The 21,605-nt window shown below is 42.3% G+C and overlaps 1 protein-coding gene across 2 annotated transcripts in view; it reads left to right on the forward strand.

Annotated features, from left to right (window-relative positions):
* The first annotated feature begins 359 nt into the window (after positions 1-359).
* The window catches only part of tnrc6c2 (trinucleotide repeat containing adaptor 6C2), a 94,850-nt gene continuing 73,604 nt past the window's right edge, over positions 360-21,605 (forward strand). For both annotated transcript variants that reach the window (XM_036949496.1, XM_036949497.1), the window contains exon 1: positions 360-1,175. The gene's annotated coding sequence lies outside the window, so the exon portion shown is untranslated. The remainder of the gene's footprint in view (positions 1,176-21,605) is intronic.

A 21,605-nucleotide genomic window follows, 5' to 3' on the forward strand; every position in this document is an offset into this window, starting at 1 on the left:
AAAATATGTATTCTTCTAACATAAACTTCTAATTTGCAAACTAATCACATACTATGTTGATACATTACTGAAACTATTTAGCCTTTTATTCACAGAACTCAATGTGTTATTTTGCATTGCCATAAATATAAACGTATTGATGATGTACATGGCCTACAGAAATAACCTATATGGCAGTGATTACCACACATATGCAACTGAAGAGTGCCCAAGGTAGGCTGCAAATAAGACATGCACTATTTTATCAGCCTCTATCTGCCTGTCCATCATTTATTCTAATGAGAAAATCAGACTGCTATTGTCAAGGGTACGACGGGGCTGGATCATGCTGTGTTGTTAGTGGGAGATCACGTGGATTGGCTGCTTGGGCATGGGGGCCACTTCCTACATTATTTCTGCTCAGAGGAGAGAGCGAGCGGTTTTAGTTTGAACAAAATGGCTGCAAGAACGCTGTCAATGAGAGCTCACTGAACGCATTATGACTGTCCACTCCTACATTTGGATTTTTCGAGAATGTATTTTCTTGGATTCGTTTTTCAATTTGCATTCGTAGTAGCAAGGTCGTCGGTCAGATGTTGTTGCTAACCTGCTAGCTCCTCAGCTAGCGGCCTAAACACAAATAATTTCATTTTGCACTTTAACCCAAGTTTCCTAGCTAGCTAGCCATTTTCGTCGACAATTTACTGAAATCTGCCTATTTTCTTTCATTTGCAAATTACTCCTTACAACAGTCGATGACTAATGCCAACTAGCTAACGTTAACTCCGCTACTTTTTGAGTCGGAATTGTTTCTCTTGCTTTTTCGTTTTGTTGCTTTTGTTTCTATATCGTGATACTTACGTTTAGCATGTTTTTTTTGTTTCGAAAATTTTACTTTTAGTGCATCGTTGCGCTAAAATACAAATTTCTTACTGTGTGTATTTCAAGTATCGATCTCGGTATTTTTGTTATTAAGCTGCTCAAACAGTTATCCAGTCAGTCAGTAAGCCCCTGCAGCAAGAGAGCTGCACTTGGCTAATGCTAGCTAGCTGGATAACTGCGAAGACTGAATTCCTGATTTGTAATTTACGGGTATTTTTCGGAAAAGGCACAGCAGAATGCTTTTCTGCATCGTTCTCTTTCATGCACCAACTCTGTATTGAAAGCTGCCAAAGCTCAACGTGTTATTACGCAAGGTAAGGAATACTTTATTGATATCCAAAACCACAGCTTGTTTGACAAGCCGCCACATACATTGCGTTCTATTATTATGTGACTCGAGCACTAACACTACCGTTAGTGTTTTTCTACTGTTCCAGTTTTCATAGTTACGTTGCTTTTATTTACTAGCTTGTATTAGCTGATGATTTATAGCAATACATTACGTCAGCTATGTTAGATGGCAAGTTAAATTCCTACCACCATGACATTACACTGAGCCGAGTCAGTATTTATTTTTGCTTTACAGTCAACGAGCTAATGTCAATGATAGTAGCTAGGCTGATAAGACTTGATGCCAACAAGCTGAAGTTTTAAATATAACTACAAGGGTAACGCGCATTGCTGATCATCATAGTTTCACGGTTATAAAGAATTTGATGAGAACTCGTTAGTAACGTTAGCTGTTATTGACAGGGGTTGCCTCCTCTAAAATACAAACCATGATTTATCCATGGGTTTGGATGTAAATGCACGAGGGTTTTGTGTTCAGAATCGCAAACCAGGAACACCAGAGGCAGATTATATCATAATCTAATTAGTGGTCGGTTTAGCGCGGGTTGAAATGACACTGGAATTGACTGGCTCTCATGATTCTAGCGAATACATGTGTGTTGTAGGAACAGAGCAGCTTTTCTTGAAGTGGGAATACTTTCCATGTCATAAGTCAGTTGATTGTGTCATATTGATCTTGAAATGTAGGCTAAAGGCAGACCACACACACCATAACATTTGAGACCATTCATTGTTATTCCTCTGATTACATTCCATCAAATTGCTACAATAATGTGGACTGCACTGGGCAGTGTTTGTTTATTTGTTAGACATCACTACCCCCTTTTCATACAGTAGAGGAAGGTATGAGTTGTGATTGAACTGTCGCTTTCCCCATGCTATCCATATGCATCCTCCCATACCAAAGTGGTGGAGTAGATCCTGTAGTCCCCACCCCCCATCTTATCTCAATCGTCAGACACCAGTGGGGCAATAATGAAATGCATAGCGAGCAGTGAGAAAGACCGGGAGTGGGGGAACATGGTGGGTATATAGTATGCTTAACGTACTTACCGGGAGGAGTGTGACCATTAATGTCAAGCTGAAGGCTCTGGCTGCCAGTTGGTTAATGCGCTGCAGTTCTTAATCAGTTCGTAAAGGTGCCTCCCCTCTCCCTCCACCCTGCAACGCCTCAGCCCAGCTGACAGCCCCTGAACCCTCCACCCCAGCAACCTTCCTCTCCCCCAGGGTCAGGGGGACGGGCACCCCCCTCCTTCGCCAACCCTGTTCAACTCCCCCTGGTGGGGGCATACAAGGGGGAGGGGATGGGAAAATTGTAAATACGTTTTAGGGGTCTGTATGTACTCAGTGGAAGTGAAAAGGGGGTGGGGAGAAAGCCAGTCGCTGGTGAAGGGGAGTTATGTCGGTTGCCATACTGTTTGGTGGCTTAAGGTTTCTGCATGCTTTGGTTCAGCTGGCTGAACGAGTTTGCTCGCATACTCCCTTAAAAGACCTTCTCTTGAAAAATGAGAAAAGGCTACAATAGTACTCTTTGTCCATTTGGAGATGCCTTAACCAGTATACAATTCCTTAAAATACTCAAATGAATCTAGGATAACTCAACACTTAGTCACTTTAATTTGACATCTAAGATGTTTGGTGCAGTATTTCTCAAGTGTTTTTTGAACATCGTTTATGGACAACAGACACTTATTTGAAGTATCCCTACTGTTGACCAATGGCCGGCGATGGGGCGTAGACTTCGGCTCTGCGAACAGCTGGGAAAAACCCTCGCCGAAGACCAAAAATAAAAAAAGTCATAATATATGCATAAACTGTTTGGGATTGGAGACATGTGGTCACATTACCCTCTCCAGACAACAGCAGGTGATGGGGCAATGGGGATGGAAGGGGCAGTGTAGGGACTGACTTGGCATGTTGTATTAACATGATGAGGATGTTGGCTACTTATGACATTCCTGTAACCTACAGGTATTGTTTTGCCTTCCGTTACAATTTGTATTTATTTTTTAATGAAAAAAAGCATTCTTTATTAAAATATTTGACTTGACAGTTTTGATGTTGTAAAACAATGTAGAGCTGTGCTTAGGGAATGAAATATGCATGGAACTGGAGAGGGAGCTGTTTCATTCCCGGACTGATTACGACACGTTTGTTTTGATTAGAGTCTTGTAAAGGAGCCGAGGGATGGCTGCCTAGCAACACTACACCAAAACCCTTCCTTATCTCCTGTTCAGAAGGATCATTTGTTTGAAATTAGAGTGAAGGCTGCCTGAGGCGGATGTAAGAACACAAGCCGTTTTGGATTATCTCCATCGATGTCCTCAACAGCCTTGCAGACAAAACATCATGAGCAGAGTAGGCAAACCCACAGGGTGTTATTTGCCTCAGTCTATCCATCCACATCCCACACTGATCTCAGTCTCGCCCAGGCTGCCGCGCACCGCCGCAATACTAAGCCTGGCGATTACAAGCTTTTAAAACCAAAAAAACAACTCAGTCCTGATGGATGACATGCTCTCTCTGTGTGCCAATGGGCCGTCATGGCTAAGGCTGGTCAGGGCCTGGCGGTAGAGGGGCATCAACAGTGAAATCAACTTAATTCAATGAGGCCTTCTGCCAAACCCATTATCCTATAGCAGTATGGTGTTCTTTATAAATCCTGGGGTAAAGCTTGGGCCAAACAGCTGTTGTCTGACGGATGTAATGTAATCAAAATTGGAATGAATTGAAGATCTTTCAATGGGGTGGACGGTGGCGGCTAGTTTAGTTATTTTTCTGCCAGCACTTGTCAGTTCCTACTAAAGCAGTCTTCCTTGAAAGTAAACTAAATCAATATGTAATTACTTCAAGGGGAGTCGGCCTCTCGTGTGTGTGAGGCCAGGAGAGGTTGAAAGTGGGAAATGGAAATATCCTCCCCCAAGGGCCCCAGTGCCATAACCGTTGCTTATGTGGACGGTGTGGGTGAAGTCGATCGGCCAGGACCCATAATGTAGTAGGTTGTAACTAACGATGGTGCAGCCTGCCTGCGCACGTCCGGTCTGTGTTAGAGGGGAGGGCCTTACAGGGGTGGGGGTCAGGAGGGGGAGTCCAGGCAGGAACTGTCTGGCAGCAATCTAGGGGAATGTCCAGTCGGTGTCGAGGCGGGGACCGGTGGGGGCCTCCCTCTCCCGCCTCCCCGTTATGTTGGCTAATTGGAGAGACGTGAGGAGAGGCATCAACACATGTCGAGGACAGTGAGAAGCTGGACTTACCGTACTGTTTGTGTCAGAATATTAAACAATGTAATGACAACTTACTCTTAAAAATTCTCTGGGATAGCCAATGCTTGCTTCGCAGTTATGTGGATAACTAAGTTATATTAGGCTACATGCTGTGGGATAAGTCACGTGTGCTAAGGCTTTTCCAGGTCAGGTTTAGGCTTTGTTTATTTTGAACATACCTGCCAACATCTCCGCTCACGTCTGAATAAAGATTAAATGTAAAAAATAAATACAAATCAGCCCAGTGAAATGAATGGCATTCATAGTTGGCATAGTTTGACTGTGTAGTGTTGACAGTGCTTTAGCACACATGGCAATTGAGAACTTGTTTGTGCACTTCACTTTTGAATGGAAAAATATTTCAACATTGGCTTGCATTTCAGGTTGGAGTCCATGTTTGCATTTAGCCTACATGCATGTTAGCTGTTTTTCTCCGAATCTTACAAGACTTCAGATTTCCATGAGTTGAACATGGCACTAAATGCCAAACATTTTTGTAATAAACTACTTATGGGGTAACTTCAGTACCTTGATAAGATGGCCTGCTTGTCCTATTGCACATTAGCTCAATTTCTCATCCAGCTTGTCAGCCATTTCATGAAGGCATTAGTAAGTTGCCCCCCCCTGTCTCTCTCCTCGCAGCATCTTTCAAACATATCAGATCTGAGCTATATTATTTTTCCTCTTTCTCAAACTGTTGTGTGTTCTGCTTTTTTTCTTTTGACAGATCCTGTCTCTCTCTGCTGTTGTTGGCAGCAGTGAAAGGCAGTCAGTCAATGTCAGAGCAACCTTGAGGGAATGCAGTCAACTGGCTCCATTCAGGAGACCAACTGTTTGCCTTTTTCTTCTGTCGGTTTCATTTTGTTGAGTCCTCGACGCTTTGATAGTTTTGTTAAGACTATAGTAGTACTGGAAGTACAGGCAGTCCAATGCCTAAATAGTAGATACTGGAGTCTTCGCTTGGCGCCTTGCAGCTCTTCCTGGACTCCCATTCGTCCTGGTCCTGATAAACTTCTTGCTCTGTGTCGTTATCTTGATGAAGTAATAAAAACAACCTCATAACATTAACAAAAGCTGAGTTTGTAAAGGTTGCTCCAGCACTATTGTCAACCAGCCAATGTTACACTCTATCTTGAATTGAAGTAACATCGGCTTGCATTTCAGGTTGGAGTCCATTAGAGGTCGACCGATTATGATTTTTCAACGCCGATACCGATTATTTATTGGATTAATCGGCCGATTTTAAATAAAAGTAATAATGACAATTCCAACAATACTGAATGAACACTTTTATTTTAACTTAATTTGGTTTCAATAATGCAAAAACATAGTGTTGGGGAAGAAAGTAAAAGTGCTATGTAAGAAAGCTAACGTTTCAGTTCCTTGCTCAGAACATGAGAACATATGAAAGCTGGTGGTAACTTTTAACATGAGTCTTCAATATTCCCAGGTAAGATGTTTTAGGTTGTAGTTATTATAGGAATTATATGACTCTTTCCCTCTATACCATTTGTATTTCATTAACCTTTGACTATTGGATGTTTTTATAGGCACTTTAGTATTGCCAGTGTAACAGTATAGCTTCCGTCCCTCTCCTCGCTCCTCCCTGGGCTCGAACCAGCAACACAACGACAACAGCCACTATCGAATCAGCGTTAGCCATGCAGAGCAAGGGGAACAACTACTAGAAGGCCCAGAGTGAGTGATGTTTGAAACGCTATTAGCGCGCGCTAACTAGCTAGCCATTTCACTTCGGTTACACCAGCCTCATCTCGGGAGTTGATAGGCTTGAAGTCATAAACAACGCAATGCTTGACGCACAACAATGCTGTTCTCATGAATGTTTACGCGCCTGCTTCTGCCTACCACCGCTCAGTCAGATTATATGCAACGCAAGACACACTAGATAATATCTAGTAATATCATCAACCATGTGTAGTTAACTAGTGATTATGATTGTTTTTTATAAGATAAGTTTAATGCTAGCTAGCAACTTACCTTGGCTTACTGCATTCGCGTAACAGGCTCCTTGTCTCCTTGTGGAGTGCAACGAGAGAGAGGCAGGTCGTTATTGCTTTGGACTAGTTAACTGTAAGGTTGCAAGATTGGATCCCCCGAGCTGAGAAGGTGAAAATCTGTCGTTCTGCCCCTGAACAAGGCAGTTATCCCACCGTTCCTAGGCCGTCATTGAAAATAAGAATGTGTTCTTAACTTCTTGGATATAGGGGGCGCTATTTTAATTTTTGGATGAAAAACGTTCCCGTTTTAAACAAGATATTTTGCATACAATTGACAGCTTTGGAAAGAAAACACTCTGACGTTTCCAAAACTGCAAAGATATTGTGTGTGAGTGCCACAGAACTGATGTTACAGAAAAAACCCAGATGAAAAATCCAATCAGGAAATGCCGCATTTTTTGAAACCGCCTCATGGCAATGACTTATATGGCTGTGAAGGAGCTAGGAGTCAGCTTACGTTTTCCACGTTTTCCCCAAGGTGTCTGCAGCATTGTGACGTATTTGTAGGCATATCATTGGAAGATTGACCATAAGAGACTACATCTACCAGGTGGTCGCTTGGTGTCCTCCCTCGCAATTATTGCGTAATCTCCAGCTGCAGTATTTTTCCGTTTTCTTCTGATGAGAAGGCAACTACCACCACTGATAGATTATCGAATAGATATGTGAAAAACACCTTGAGGATTGATTCTAAACAACGTTTGCCATGTTTCTGTCGATATTATGGAGCTAATTTGGAAAAAAAATGCTTTTCTTAGCCAAACGTGATGAACAAAACGGAGCTATTTCGTCTACACAAATAATCTTTTGGGAAAAAATGAACATTTGCTATCTAACTAAGAGTCTCGTCATTGAAAACATATCCTTCACCCAAATCCAGATAGCTGATGTTCTGAAAGAGCTGCAAAATCTGGATCCCTACAAATCAGCTGGACTAGACAGTCTGGACCCTCTCTTCCGAAAATGATCCACTGCCATTGTTGCAACCCCTATTTACTAGTCTGTTCAACCTCTTTCTTATCGCCCGAGATTCCTGAAGATTGGAAAGCGGACGTGGTCATCCCACTCTTGGGGCGGCAGGGTAGCCTAGTGGTTAGAGCGTTGGACTAGTAACTGGAAGGTTGCAAGTTCAAACCCCCGAGCTGACAAGGTACAAATCTGTCATTCTGCCCCTGAACAGGCACTGTTCCTAGGCCGTCATTGAAAATAAGAATTTGTTCTTAACTGACTTGCCTAGTTAAATAAAGGTTAATTTTTGTAATTTTTTTTAACTCTTCAAAGGGGGAGACACTCTAGACCCAAACTGTTACAGACCTCTACATCTATCCTGCTCTGCCTTTCTAAAGTCTTTGAAAGCCAAGTGAACAAACAGAACAAACAAATACCACCGTACCTTCTCTGCTATGCAATCTGGTTTCTGAGCTGGTCACAGGTACACCTCAGCCAATGAAATTGCAGGGCGCCAAATACAAATCAACAGAAATCTCAAATCTAATTTCTCAAACATTTTAAAGGCACCATTTTAAAGACAAAATTATCGTTAATCCAGCCACAGTGTCTGATTTCAAAAGGCTTACAGCGAAGTTTTTCACAGAAAAACCCAGCCATTTTTTCCAGCCAAAGAGAGGAGTCACAAAAAGCACAAATAGAGAGAGAATTCATCAATAACCTTTGATGATCTTCATCAGATGACACTCATAGGACTTCATGTTACACAATACATGTATGTTTTGTTTGGTAAAGTTCATATTTATGTTCAAAAATCTTATTTTACATTGGCGTGTTAGATTCGGTAGTTACATGCAGTGATATTGCAGAGAGCCACATGAATTCACAGAAATACTCATAATAAATGTTGATGAAAATACAGCTATTATACATGAAAGTTTAGATACACTTCTCCTTAATGCAACCGCTGTGTCAGATTTCAAAAAACCTTTCTGGAAAAAGCATAATCTGAGAATGGCGCTCAGAGCCCAAACCAGCCGGAGAAATATCCGCCATGTTGGGTAATCAACATAATTCATAAATAGTATCATAAATATTCACTTACCTTTTGATCTTCATCAGAATGCACTCCAGGAATCGCAGTTCCACAATAAATGGTTGTTTTGTTCGGTAATGTCAATTTATTCCAATAGCTTCTTTTGTTAGGGCGTTTGATAAACAATCCAGAAGTGCGATCTGGTCCATTCGGACGAAACGTTCAAAAAGTTATATTACAGGTCGAAGAAACTTGTCAAACTAAGTATAGAATCAATCTTTAGGATGTTTTTATCATAAAAGTTAAATAATGTTCCAACCGGAGAATTCCATTGTCTGTGGAAATGCACTGGAACGAGAGCAAACTCAAGTAAAAGCGCGTGACTGAGAACGAGGCTGTAGGCAGACCACTGACCTAAAGAGCTCCCATCCGGTCCCACATCACAGTAGAAGCCTGAAACAACGTTCTAAAGACGGTTGACATCTAGTGGAAGCCTTAGGAAGTGAAAAATAACCCATATCCCACTGTGTATTCGATAGGGGTGAGTTCAAAAACTACAAACCTCAGATTTCCCACTTCCTGTTTGGATTTTTTCTCAGGTTTTTGCCTGCCATATGAGTTCTGTTATACTCAAAGACTAATAATGATATGCATATATTAGCATCTGGGACCGAGTAGAAGGCAGTTCACTCTGGGCACGCTATTCATCCAAAAGTAAAAATGCTGCACAAGTTAAGCATCTCCAATCCAAAGTTAAATCTAGAATCGGCTTCCTATTTCACAACAAAGCCTCCTTCACTCATGCTGCCAAACATACCCTCGTGAAACTGACTATCCTACCAATCCTTGACTTCTGCGATGTCATTTACAAAATAGCCTCAAACTCTACTCAGACTGCATCCAATCTATCACAGTGCCATCCGTTTTGTCACCAAAGCCCCATATACTACCCACCACTGCGACCTGTATGCTCTCATTGGCTGGTCCTCGCTACATATTTGTCGCCAAACACACTGGTTCCAGGTCATCTATAAGTCTTTGCTAGGTAAAGCTCCGCCATATCTTAGCTCAATGGTCACCATAGCAACACCCACTCGTAACACGCGCTCTAGCAAGTATATTTCACTGGTCATCCCTAAAGCCAACACCCCCTTTTGCTGCCTTCCAGTTCCTTCCAAACGTCAGCTGTCAGAGCAGCTTACAGAGCCCATCTGTAAATAGCCCATCCAACCTCATCCCCATATTTGTTTTGTTTTTCTGCTCTTTTGCACACCAGTATTTCTACTTGCACATCCTCATCTGCACATATCAATCACTCCAGTGTAAATTGCTAAATTGAAATTACTTTAACACTATTGGCCTATTTATTTATTGCCTAACCTCCTTACTTCATTTGCTCACACTGTATACAGATTTTCCATTGTGTTATTGACTGTACGTTTGTTTATTCCATGTGTAACTCTGTTGCTTTTGCCGCACTGCTTTGCTTTATCTTGGCCAGGTCGCAGTTGTAAATGAGAACATGTTCTCAGCTGGCCTACCTGGTTAAATAAAGGTGAAATAAAAAAGAAAAAGTAGAATGACTCTCACAAATAAACCCACTTTTCTCTCACCTCTCCAGTGGCCTATGTGGCTTGTCAACCCAGCTAAAGTACAGGTTATCAGAGTACAGTGCTCTACTAAGAGCTTTTCTCAATTACTGTTATGGTCATGTAACTCTTCTCAGCCCAAGAAAAAAGTACTAGGGTACTTTTCCTTATTGTCAGGGTCACAGTCCACAATCCACATTTCTCTGGCAGCTTAGGCTGCTTTTACAGGCAGCCCAATTCGGATCTTTTTTTTTCTCTCCTTTTGACCAATCGGATCAGCTCTGAAAAAGATCTGATGTGAAAAGACTAATTAGTGGGGAAAAAATATCAGAATTGGGCTGCCTGTCTAAACGCAGCCATTGACAGCCTTGTCCTTCAGGCTCCCGAGTGGCGCAGAGGTCTAAGGCAGTGCTCGAGGCGTCACTACATACCCTGGTTCGATCCCATGATTGGCCCAGCGTCGTTCGGGTTAGGGGAGGGTTTGGCTGGGGTAGGCTGTCACTGTAAATAAGAATTTATTCTTAACTGACTTGTCTTGTTAAATAAATCAAAGTATAGAAACTGACAGACTCTCCGTGCTGTCTCTATACACTGCAATATGCTCAATAGTCTATAGCCTTTGGCACAACAGAAGCTTTTTATCAACTTGAAGTTTGATTTCTTTACCTAATGAACTGCCAGAACTAAAGTTCCCTGTTGATTTGGTAAGGAAACAGCTATGGACAACATTGACTTCTAATCATTTCTAAAAGAGAACTTCAAAGGAGTTTTATTCTTAGCTTTCGTTGGGCTCTCGCCGCCAGCAACCAAGAGTATGAAAACCGGCCCCCTCTTTTCCATTCATTGAGTCAGCCCAGCAGCATAGTTGAGATAGCTGTTGTTCCCACTCAAAAGGGCAGGCGGCATATTTCCACATGCTCATCTCCACCTGGCTTTAATGCAGCAGGGCACTGGTGACTGGAATGAGCAGAGTGCTCCAAAACTGAGATTGACACACTGTTTTTATTACTTCAGTTGGGGAATTTACAGGCTTGTTTTCCCGTCCATCAGCATTAAAGCGGCAATGAGCAATTGAAACAATAACAAAGCCAACTCCCCACCCCTGTTTCGGTAAAAAGCTGAGGAATGAGGCTGGAGAAATGTAACCTCCCTCAAATTCATAGACCGGGCTATGGATGCAAGTACTGACCATCCATGACTTAAAAATGTATATTTCTGTGCATGTTTTGAGGCTAAATTTTGTTTACATTTACTTTGTTTACAAATCATTCATTTATAATCCAAAAATGTATGTATTAAAACTGAACTAGACTAAGGCTGTTGCCAGAGTTGGCCAAAAGCAGTGCACTTTATAAGGAAAGGGGTGCCATTTTGGACACAGCCTAAGATTACACTAGTCTCCTCAGTCTTTAATGGTGGCTGTGGGATTACTACTCTCCAGCCAGGTTGTTGGTAGCCGTCCTAGATAATGGCCGTGTGAAAGGGCTCTGGAGAGCTGCGGCTTTCCTAATGCCTGGCTGCAGGAAAGCAAAAGGAAGGGGGATGGAGACTGGTGGCTTCACCCCCTCTCTTCCCTTCCTCATCCTCCATGGCTTTGCTCCATCGTTCGTTCGTACAGTGGCAGTGTTAGCCGGAAGGGCTCCAGAACACACAGCAGCACTGTTTGCCTTGCGGCCATCATGGCAACCTTGTCTCTGTGTCAGGGACGTCTAGTTCTGCTCTGCACACTGCCCTACAGCCTGAGCCTGACTGTCTCTCTCTCTTCCTCTCTCCCCCTGCTATAGCCCCCTCTTCTCCTCTGGCTTTCCTCGCTTGCTCACCCAAGGTGCATGGATATTATTAAGCTTCTCTTTTCTCCATATCTCTCTCTCTCTCGCCTTCCTCTATCCTGCTGCGTTTTGTGTTTTTTCCTCTGCTCCCCAGTGAGCTTTCTCTCTTCTCTCTCCCTTCACAGATGCTCTCCCCCCTCTCTCATCTCTTCTTGCCCTATCTCCCTCTCCCGACGGCTGTTGTTCTTAATTGGTGTTGCTCTGCCTCTCTTTTCATCCTCCGATTTTCCTCTCTTCCTCCCCGGTGTGAGCAGCAGCTTCAGCATCTCTCTGTGAACACATCTCAGACTCCCTGTGCCGCTGTACGTCTCTCACACACACACACCAGTTAGTCCCTCTTAACAAGCGCTGCTATTTTTGTGTAGCAGGATCCTCACAGACCATAAGTCTTTCCTCCCTGTTATGCTTTCTGTCTGCTTTGATTCTGGTCATGCAGAGTTTATACACAGCTCACAGATGGAAGGAAACCTTTGCAATGTAATGCCTTTGAATGCTCAACTCGACTACTATTTTTATTCATAAACAATTGTTAGAAGTGTGCTATAAAGTGGCTAAGCAAATCTATATATATATATATATATATATATATATACATACATACATACATACATACATACATACATACATACATACATACATACATACATACATACATACATACATACATACATACATACATACATACATACATACATACATACATACATACATACATACACACACACACACACACACACACACACACACACACACACACACACACACACACACACAACGGGTGTGTAAACATGGGGAAAGGCGATATAAACTCAGCAAAAGAAGAAACATCCTCTCACTGTTAACTGCGTTTATTTTCAGCAAGCATAACATGTGTAAATATTTGTATGAACATCAGATTCAACAACTGAGACGTTGTTACATGTGGTCTGCCACTGCGAGGACAATCAGCTGTCTGCCTGTAGCGCTGTCTTAGGCGTCTCACAGTAACGACATTGCAATTCATTGCCCTGGCCACACCTGCAGTCCTCATGCCTCATTGCAGCATGCCTAAGGCATGTTCACACAGATTAGCAGGGACCCTGGGCATCTTTCTTTTGTGTTTTTCAGAGTCAGTAGAAAGGCCTCTTTAGTGTCCTAAGATTTCATAACTGTGACCTTAGTTGCCTACCATCTGTAAGCTGTTAGTGTCTTAACGACCGTTCCACAGGTGCATGTTCATTAATTATTTATGGTTCATTGAACAAGCATGGGAAACAGTGTTTAAACCCTTTACAATGAAGATATATGAAATTATTTTGTTTTTTGCGAATTATCTTTGAAAGACCGGGTCCTGAAAAGGGCGTTTCTTTTTTTGCTGAGTTTACATGTATCTAGGCTACAGGTCTTCCACAGTATCTAACACAAGCATATGACACTGTATAGGCCTACTAGACTGGAGTGCCAACCAGGTTCAGAGAGCACTGCTTCACTTGAGTATGTCAGCTAGTCTCTCTGTGTGGAGTGCCTCTGCCAGGCAGGTGTAACTTGATCCACAGCCAACCCAAAGTGTCAGCCTGACTCTGGGGGTGACGGTGTCAGCAGCTCAGTGGAGACGGGCAGGGACACAAGGGCACAGTCACACTGCTCTTGTCATTTCCCCTAAACTGGTGCCCTCTCTCTGTCTGTATCACTATCTTGCTTGCTTCCTGTCTCTTTCTCTCTCGTTCTGTCATGGGACAACTATGCTATTTGGTGACCTTTACTGTACATTTCTCTCTTTCTCTCTTTTCATTCTCTCATCCCCTTTTGCTTTTCTCCTTTTCTTCTTCCTCTCACCTGGTTTCCTTGAGGGTAATTAGAAGTGAGAAGCAGAGCACAATGCTCACCACCACCCCTTGCGAGTCTGTGCTCTCTGGTGGGAACTCCTGTGTGGAGGAACACCTGTTCCTCCTGTGAGGAGGAACTCCTGGAGCAGACAGAGCGGTTGCTTCAGTGTGGTAGCTGGATGCAGTACGGTCTCTGTCTTAGTCGGCACAATTATGCTGCTTTTTTGGCTCTTTTCGGATTAGGCCCAGCTGCTAGTTAAGTCTTCAAATTGTACTGTGCTTTCTAGGATTTAGCTTGAATGGCAACTACTTTGGGTTTAGTGTGAGACAGTTACAACACTAAGACTCTGTTGGGACAGAGCACTGGCACTGTGCTGTCATGTTAAATCTCTGGTTCCGACCAGATGATTATAACATTGACTTGAATGGGGATGCCTGTTATAATTGAATGGAGTTATTTTTTTACTTGGACATCACACATTATTACTCTTATACAGACATCGTACACACTCTCACTAAATCACATCCAATATCATACACATCAACCTACTCAGATTTACTACACACATAATATCTTGTAATATATATTGTAACAAACATAATAGTTATGGTAAGGGGTGAAATAAGTAAAGCCAGTTATAATTGTAAGGGGTTAGCAGATTATAAAAAAAGATCAGTCTTTACATGGCTAAAAGAAAAGGAATATAACATATACTGTTAACAGGAAACTCACTTTACATCCTTAGATGAAGTTGTGTGGAAAAAGGAATGGGGTGGTGAAATAATTTTGTCATGGACAAAGGAACTCAAAAGGTGTGGTGATATTAACTAACAAAAATGTAGATCTGAATGTGCAAATAGTCAGGAATGATTCGCTCTCCTTCCGTGGCCTACAGCTGCTCTGAAATGCAATAAAACTAAATGCATGTTGTTCGCTGTTCGCACCTGCCCGCACGTCCAGCATCACTACTCTGGACGCTTCTGACTTAGAATATGTGGACAAATACAAATACCTAGGTGTCTGGTTAGACTTTAAACTCTCCTGCCAGACTCACATTAAGCATCTCCAATCCAAAATTAAATTTAGAATTGGCTTCCTATTTCGCAACAAAGCATCCTTTACTCATGCTGCCAAACATACCCTCGTAAAACTGACCATCCTACCGGTCCTCGACTTCGGCGATGTCATTTACAAAATAGCCTCCAACACTCAGCAAATTAGATGCAGTCTATCACAGTGCCATCCGTTTTGTCACCAAAGCCCCATATACTACCCAACACTTTGACCTGTATGGTCTCGTTGGCTGGCCCCCGCTTCATACTTGTCGCCAAACCCACTAGCTCCAGGTCATCTACAAGTCTCTGCTAGGTAAAGCCCTGCCTTATCTCAGCTCACTGGTCACCATAGCAGCACCCACCCGTAGCACTCGCTCCAGCAGGTATATCTCACTGGTCACCTCCAAGCCAATTCTTCCTTTGGCCGCCTCTCCTTACAGTTCTCTGCTGCCAATGACCAGAGCGAACTGCAAAACATCTCTGAAACTGGAGACTCTTCCCTCCCTCACTAGCTTTAAGCACCAGCTGTCAAAGCAGCTCACAGATTACTGCACCTGTACATAGCTCATCTGTAAATAGCCCATCCAATCTACCTCATCCCCATACTGTATTTATTTATTTATCTTGCTCCTTTGCACCCCAGTATCTCTACTTGCACATTCATCTTCTGCACACCCTACCATTCCAGTGTTTTAATTGCTATATTGTAATTACCTCGACCACCATGGCCCATTTATTGCTTTACCTCTCTTACCTACCTCATTTGCACATGCTGTTTATAGATTTTCTACTGTATTATTGACTGTTTGACACAGAGTTAGACAAGGAATAATCAAACTGCTTTGCTTTATCTTGGCCAGGTTGCAGTTGCAAATGAGAACTTGTTCTCAACTAGCCTACCTGGTTAAATAAAGGTGAAATAAAAATAAATAAAAGAAAAAGGAAGGTGGATCCTTTTAAATATGAAAGTGGACAAAAAAGAGATTTGTCTCAATAATCTATATGGTCCAAATCAGGATGATCCATAATTTTTCGAAAATATTCAAATTTATTGAACTTACAGGCAACAAATGATCAAATCATTATGGTAGACTAGAACAGTGTTAAGTACCTCAATGGACCGTAAAGGCTCTCTCTTGCATCAAAGGTTAAAAAAGTTTTAATAGGAGACAGAATGCGATCGGATCATCATCTAATTGGCATTCACATAACTCTTGTAGATTTTCCACATGGATGGGGTTATTGTAAATTTAATCAGTTTACTGGAGGACAATTTTTAACTAAGACAATAGAATTTATAACTGAATTTTTCTAGTATAATATACGTTCAGCAAATCTCCTTATTGTTTGGAATATCTTTAAATGTACATTCAGGGGTCATTCAATTCAATATTCATCAATAATAAAAAAGCAGTTTCTGGCTAAAGAGACTACTAACAAGGGAAATCCATGAACTAATAGTACAGGTAGATAGCAATAAAAACTACTACAGAGATAACAAAATAAGTTAGAGGAAAAACAAAAATAACTTGAATTTATTCAAGAACGATCTAATGTAATCCATTACAAAAATAAAGCAAACTGGATGGAATATGGTGAAAAATGCACAAAATTCTTCCTGAATCTCCAATACAGGAACGCTAACAAAAATAATTTGTAGAAACTCATTATTGAAGACGGTGTCATCTATGATTCTCCAAATTATAATTTAAGAGGTAGCTAATTATTTTAGGCAGATGTTCTCTTTTCCGTCTCATCTCCCACTGAATGAAGATTACGGTAAGTAATTCTTTCCAAATAATATATAATTGGAAAATGTAACAAATGCACAGAAAGATCAGTGGGAAGGCCAATTTACAGAGGAATAACTTTTTGAGGCTATTAAATCCTTTCAGTCTGGATAATCCCCAGGGCTTGATGGCATACCGTATTTGATGGCATAGTATTTTTTTGATATACTAAAGCTCCATTGTTAGATTGTTTGAACTATTCCTATAGAAATGGTAGTCTGTCAGGTACTCAGCAGGAATTTCTGATTTCTCTATTAAAACAAGACCCAGATGGCAAATATAAAGACCCAGTCTATCTAATTAACTAAAGTCCCCTTACACTTCAATGTTGTGATGCAGAAATACTAGCGAAATGTGTAGCAGATATTTATAGCCGATTTTGAAAAGGCATTTGATAAATTAAGACTGGATTTTATTTATAAATGCCTGGATTTTTTTCAATGTTGGTAATGCTCTTATAAAATGGGGGAAAATAATGTATAGCAGCCCCAGGTGTAAAATAGTAAATAACGGCTACTTCTCAGAGTTTTGAATTGTCAGGAGGAGTTAAACAAGGGTGCTCGCTGTCACCATATCTATTTGTTATGGCCATCGAAATACTAGCTATTAAAATCAGATCCAATAACAACATTAGAGGATTAGAAATCCAAGGCTTAAAAACAAAGGTGTCCATGACTCAAGTTTTAAATTAAGTCCACAAGCTAGATCCCTGCAATGTCTCATTGAAGATCTAGATAACTTTTCTGTGCTCTCTGTATTAAAACCTAATTATGATAAGTGTACAAAATGATGTATTGGATCTTTAAAAAATACAGCTTTTACATTACATTACTCTGCAGTTTACCTATAAAATGGGCTGATAAAGTAGACATACTCTGTGTTCATATAACAAAATATACACTGCTCAAAAAAATAAAGGGAACACTTAAACAACACAATGTAACTCCCAAGTCAATCACACTTCTGTGAAATCAAACTGTCCACTTAGGAAGCAACACTGATTGACAATAAATGTCTCATGCTGTTGTGCAAGTGGAATAGAAAACAGGTGGAAATTATAGGCAATTAGCAAGACACCCCCAATAAAGGTGATGTTTTGGTCACTTTTGAATTCTGGCAGTGCTTTCACTCTAGTGGTAGCATGAGACGGAGTCTTCAACCCACACAAGTGGCTCGGCTAGTGCAGCTCATCCAGGATGGCACATCAATGCGAGCCGTGGCAAGAAGGTTTGCTGTGTCTGTCAGCGTAGTGTCCATAGCATGGAGGCGCTACCAGGAGACAGGCCAGTACATCAGAAGACGTGGAGGAGGTCGTAGGAGGGCAACAACCCAGCAGCAGGACCGCTACCTCTGCCTTTGTGCAAGGAGGAGCAGGAGGAGAACTGCCAGAGCCCTGCAAAATGACCTCCAGCACGCCACAAATGTGCATGTGTCTGCTCAAACGGTCAGAAACAGACTCCATAAGGGTGGTATGAGGGCCTGACGTCCACAGGTGGGGGTTGTGCTTACAGCCCAACACCGTGCAGGAAGTTTGGAACACCAAGATTGGCAAATTCGCCACTGGCGCCCTGTGCTCTTCACAAATGAAAGCAGGTTCACACTGAGCACATGTGACAGTCTGGAGACGCCGTGGAGAACGTTCTGCTGCCTGCAACATCCTCCATCACGACCGGTTTGGCGGTGGGTCAGTCATGGTGTGGGGTGGCATTTCTTTGGGGGGCCGCACATGTGCTCCATGTGCTCGCCAGAGGTAGCCTGACTGCCATTAGGTACCGAGATGAGATCCTCAGACCCCTTGTAAGACTATATGCTGGTGCGGTTGGCCCTGGGTTCCTCCTAATGCAAGACAATGCTAGACCTCATGTGGCTGGAGTGTGTCAGCAGTTCCTGCAAGAGGAAGGCATTGATGCTATGGACTGGCCCGCCCGTTCCCCAGACCTGAATCCAATTGAGCACATCTGGGACATCATGTCTCGCCCCATCCACCAATGCCACGTTGCACCACACTGTCCAGGAGCATGCCCAGGCGTTGTAGGGAGGTCATACAGGCACGTGGAGGCCACACACACTACTAAGCCTAATTTTGACATGTTTTAAGGACATTACATCAAAGTTGAATCAGCCTGTAGTGTGGTTTTCCACTTTTAATTTTGAGTGTGACTCCAAATCCAGACCTCCATGGGTTGATGAATTTGATTTCCATTGATAATTTGTGTGTGATTTTGCTGTCAGCACATTCAACTATGTAAAGAAAAAAATATTTAATAAGAATATTTCATTCATTCAGATCTAGGATGTTATTTTAGCGTTCCCTTTATTTTTTTGAGCAGTGTATAAAACAACGCAAGATTCAAGACTTCATGCTTTTCAGCTAAAATTATTATATAGAATTCTTGCCACCAACAAAATGTTGAATATTTGGGGCTTAAAATCATTGAAGCGCTGCAGATTTTGCTGTGAGGATACAGAATCAATAGACCATTTGATTTTGTGTTTTCCCCCAGGTAGCATGTTTCTGGTCTCAGGTTCAGGAATGGCTGAAAATGCATAGCATTGATCTAAAATTGACCCTAGAAATAGTACTTAGGAGTTCTTGAGTGACTGGGTCAGTCAATTTCTAATACTCTTAGTAAAAGTATTTATCTTCAACTCACAATCTGTGGATTCTATTAGATAGATTGAAATTGTACGTTAAACATCACAGCATAGTTGAAAGATATGTGTTGCGTAGAAACCCGACGTGGAGATAGATGGGATGGGCTGAGGGTTGGGATGTGGAGTTGGCGACGAGTGGAGTTGCTGTGTGGGGGAGAAAATGGCCAAAGATAAAAGTACTAATAAAACGTATGTTTGAATGACACTGAGGGTTAGTGTTTTTACAACTAATGCTGGTTTACTTGAGGCTGATGCCGTGCAGGTGTTTGTATACATGCATATACACACACTCTCATTCAAATAAACACATACAAGAACACACACATACATGTAATAGTGCCAGACATACACACACACATATACAGTTGGCATTGCTGTTATGATTTTAGTTGTTCTTGATGTCCTTTGTTTTAAAGCTATTTTTTTTTGGGGGGGGGGGGGGGGGGGGGGGGGTTACTGTTTTCTTTCTATTTTCTCTTTAGTTCATTCTCTTGGTTGTTGGTTCTTGGGGGTGGAGAATGGGGGGCTGTGGGAGGGGTCTCGAATGGTTGAGGGACAGCTATTGGGTAACTGTGGGGGCATCTTTGGGGGTTCGGGTTCACATTTTTGGCCTTGTTGGAGCGCTTTCAACGTTCCCTTGAGCAGGGCATTGACCCTGGATGCTTCTGTTTGTCGCTCTGAATGGCAGTCTGTTGGATGACTGGTATGGTGTAGTTGTGGAGTGACTTCACTGCACGTATTGTATGTTTCGGATATTCAATAAAAACATTTTTTTAAAAACAAGAATAAATAAAAAAAATGCCTTTCAGTTAGTCTGCTGCGGTGCAGAAATGGATATCTGTAACATAATATTTTGGGAATCGCATACACACAGGTTAAATGTTTCATTTAACCTTGTATTTTGACAGGAAGTCATGCTGAGACCAAGGTCTCTTTTACGGATGAGCCCTGTAATTACCCAAAATATAGGCTACACATCAATACACAGGTTTCGATTTCAATGCTGCTCCTATGGATGAGTGGGGCAGCACGGCAGTGAACAGTGGCTTGTTAGGATCTTGGATACAGGAACACAGCTGGTTGTACTGTACAGCGTGGTGTGTTAGATCAAACTCTACTAGCCTGCTACCAAAATAGACCCTCTGTCGTCCTTCATCCGTTTCCTTAACCGTGTATTTTCTAGGAAGTGAGGTCCGTAAGTAAATACGAGTGGTGTACTATTATTGTCATAACCCTTCCCCCGCTTCCGTCTCCTCCGTCATAAGCTGGCCCACCAGATGGGCTGTATGGGAGATCCCATGTTAACAACAGCTAGGACGGCGGTAGGCTAGTAGTCACTAGGCAGTAGATGGACTGTATGGGAGATCCCATGTTAACAACAGCTAGGACGGCGGTAGGCTAGTAGTCACTAAGCAGTAGATGGACTGTATGGGAGATCCCATGTTAACAACAGCTAGGACGGCGGTAGGCTAGTAGTCACTAAGCAGTAGATGGACTGTATGGGAGATCCCATGTTAACAACAGCTAGGACGGCGGTAGGCTAGTAGTCACTAAGCAGTAGATGGACTGAGTCGGAGGGTCTCTTTTGGAAAATTCCAGCACTTAAAGGGTTCCACCGGATATTTTTATATCCTGATCCAATGTCCCCTTCCCCTCCTTCCACCCCTTTCTATTCTGAGGGTGATTTCAACATTCAGAACAGTGCCAGTGAGCCCCCTTGCTTTTTGGACAGGTGCCAAGGAATATCAGCAGGGAGGATGGTGGTGGGGAGAGATGCCAGTTAGACTGACCGGGCATTGTGATTGGTCGAGGGGGTAGTAGGGGGCGGGTGAAGTGGGAGTGGTAGCCTATGAGGTTGTTGGATTGTTAGTGCTGTGCAGGAGTGCTGGTCTGGTTAATAGGCAGGTCTGAGAGAGAAGACACTATTGAGCTCCTACTTATTACCAGGCAGAGATCAACCAGCCTTTCTGTCTGATTAGATACTAATGCACCACACACACACACACACACACACACACACACACACACACACACACACACACACACACACACACAGAGTCTGATAGTGCGTTGTACTGTCCTCCCTCAGTCATTACAGCTAGACAAGGCCTCTGTCAGTATTCGTTGCTGTTAAGCAGTACACTAGCTGTACTGTAGATTGACAGTTAATGCCTGCCTGCCAATTTCTTTCTCTCTCCCTCTTTCGCACTCTCTCCGTTCAATTTAAGGGGCTTTATTGACATGGGAAACACATGTTAACATTGCCAAAGAAAGTGAAATAGACAAACAAAAGTGACATAAACAATAAAAAATGAACAGTATACATTACACCCAAAGTTCCAAAAGAATGTCTTATATATACAGTGTTGTAATGATGTGCACATAATTAAAGTACAAAAGGGAA

This window comes from Oncorhynchus mykiss, chromosome 17, assembly GCF_013265735.2.
Source record: "Oncorhynchus mykiss isolate Arlee chromosome 17, USDA_OmykA_1.1, whole genome shotgun sequence".
NCBI lineage: Eukaryota > Metazoa > Chordata > Actinopteri > Salmoniformes > Salmonidae > Oncorhynchus > Oncorhynchus mykiss.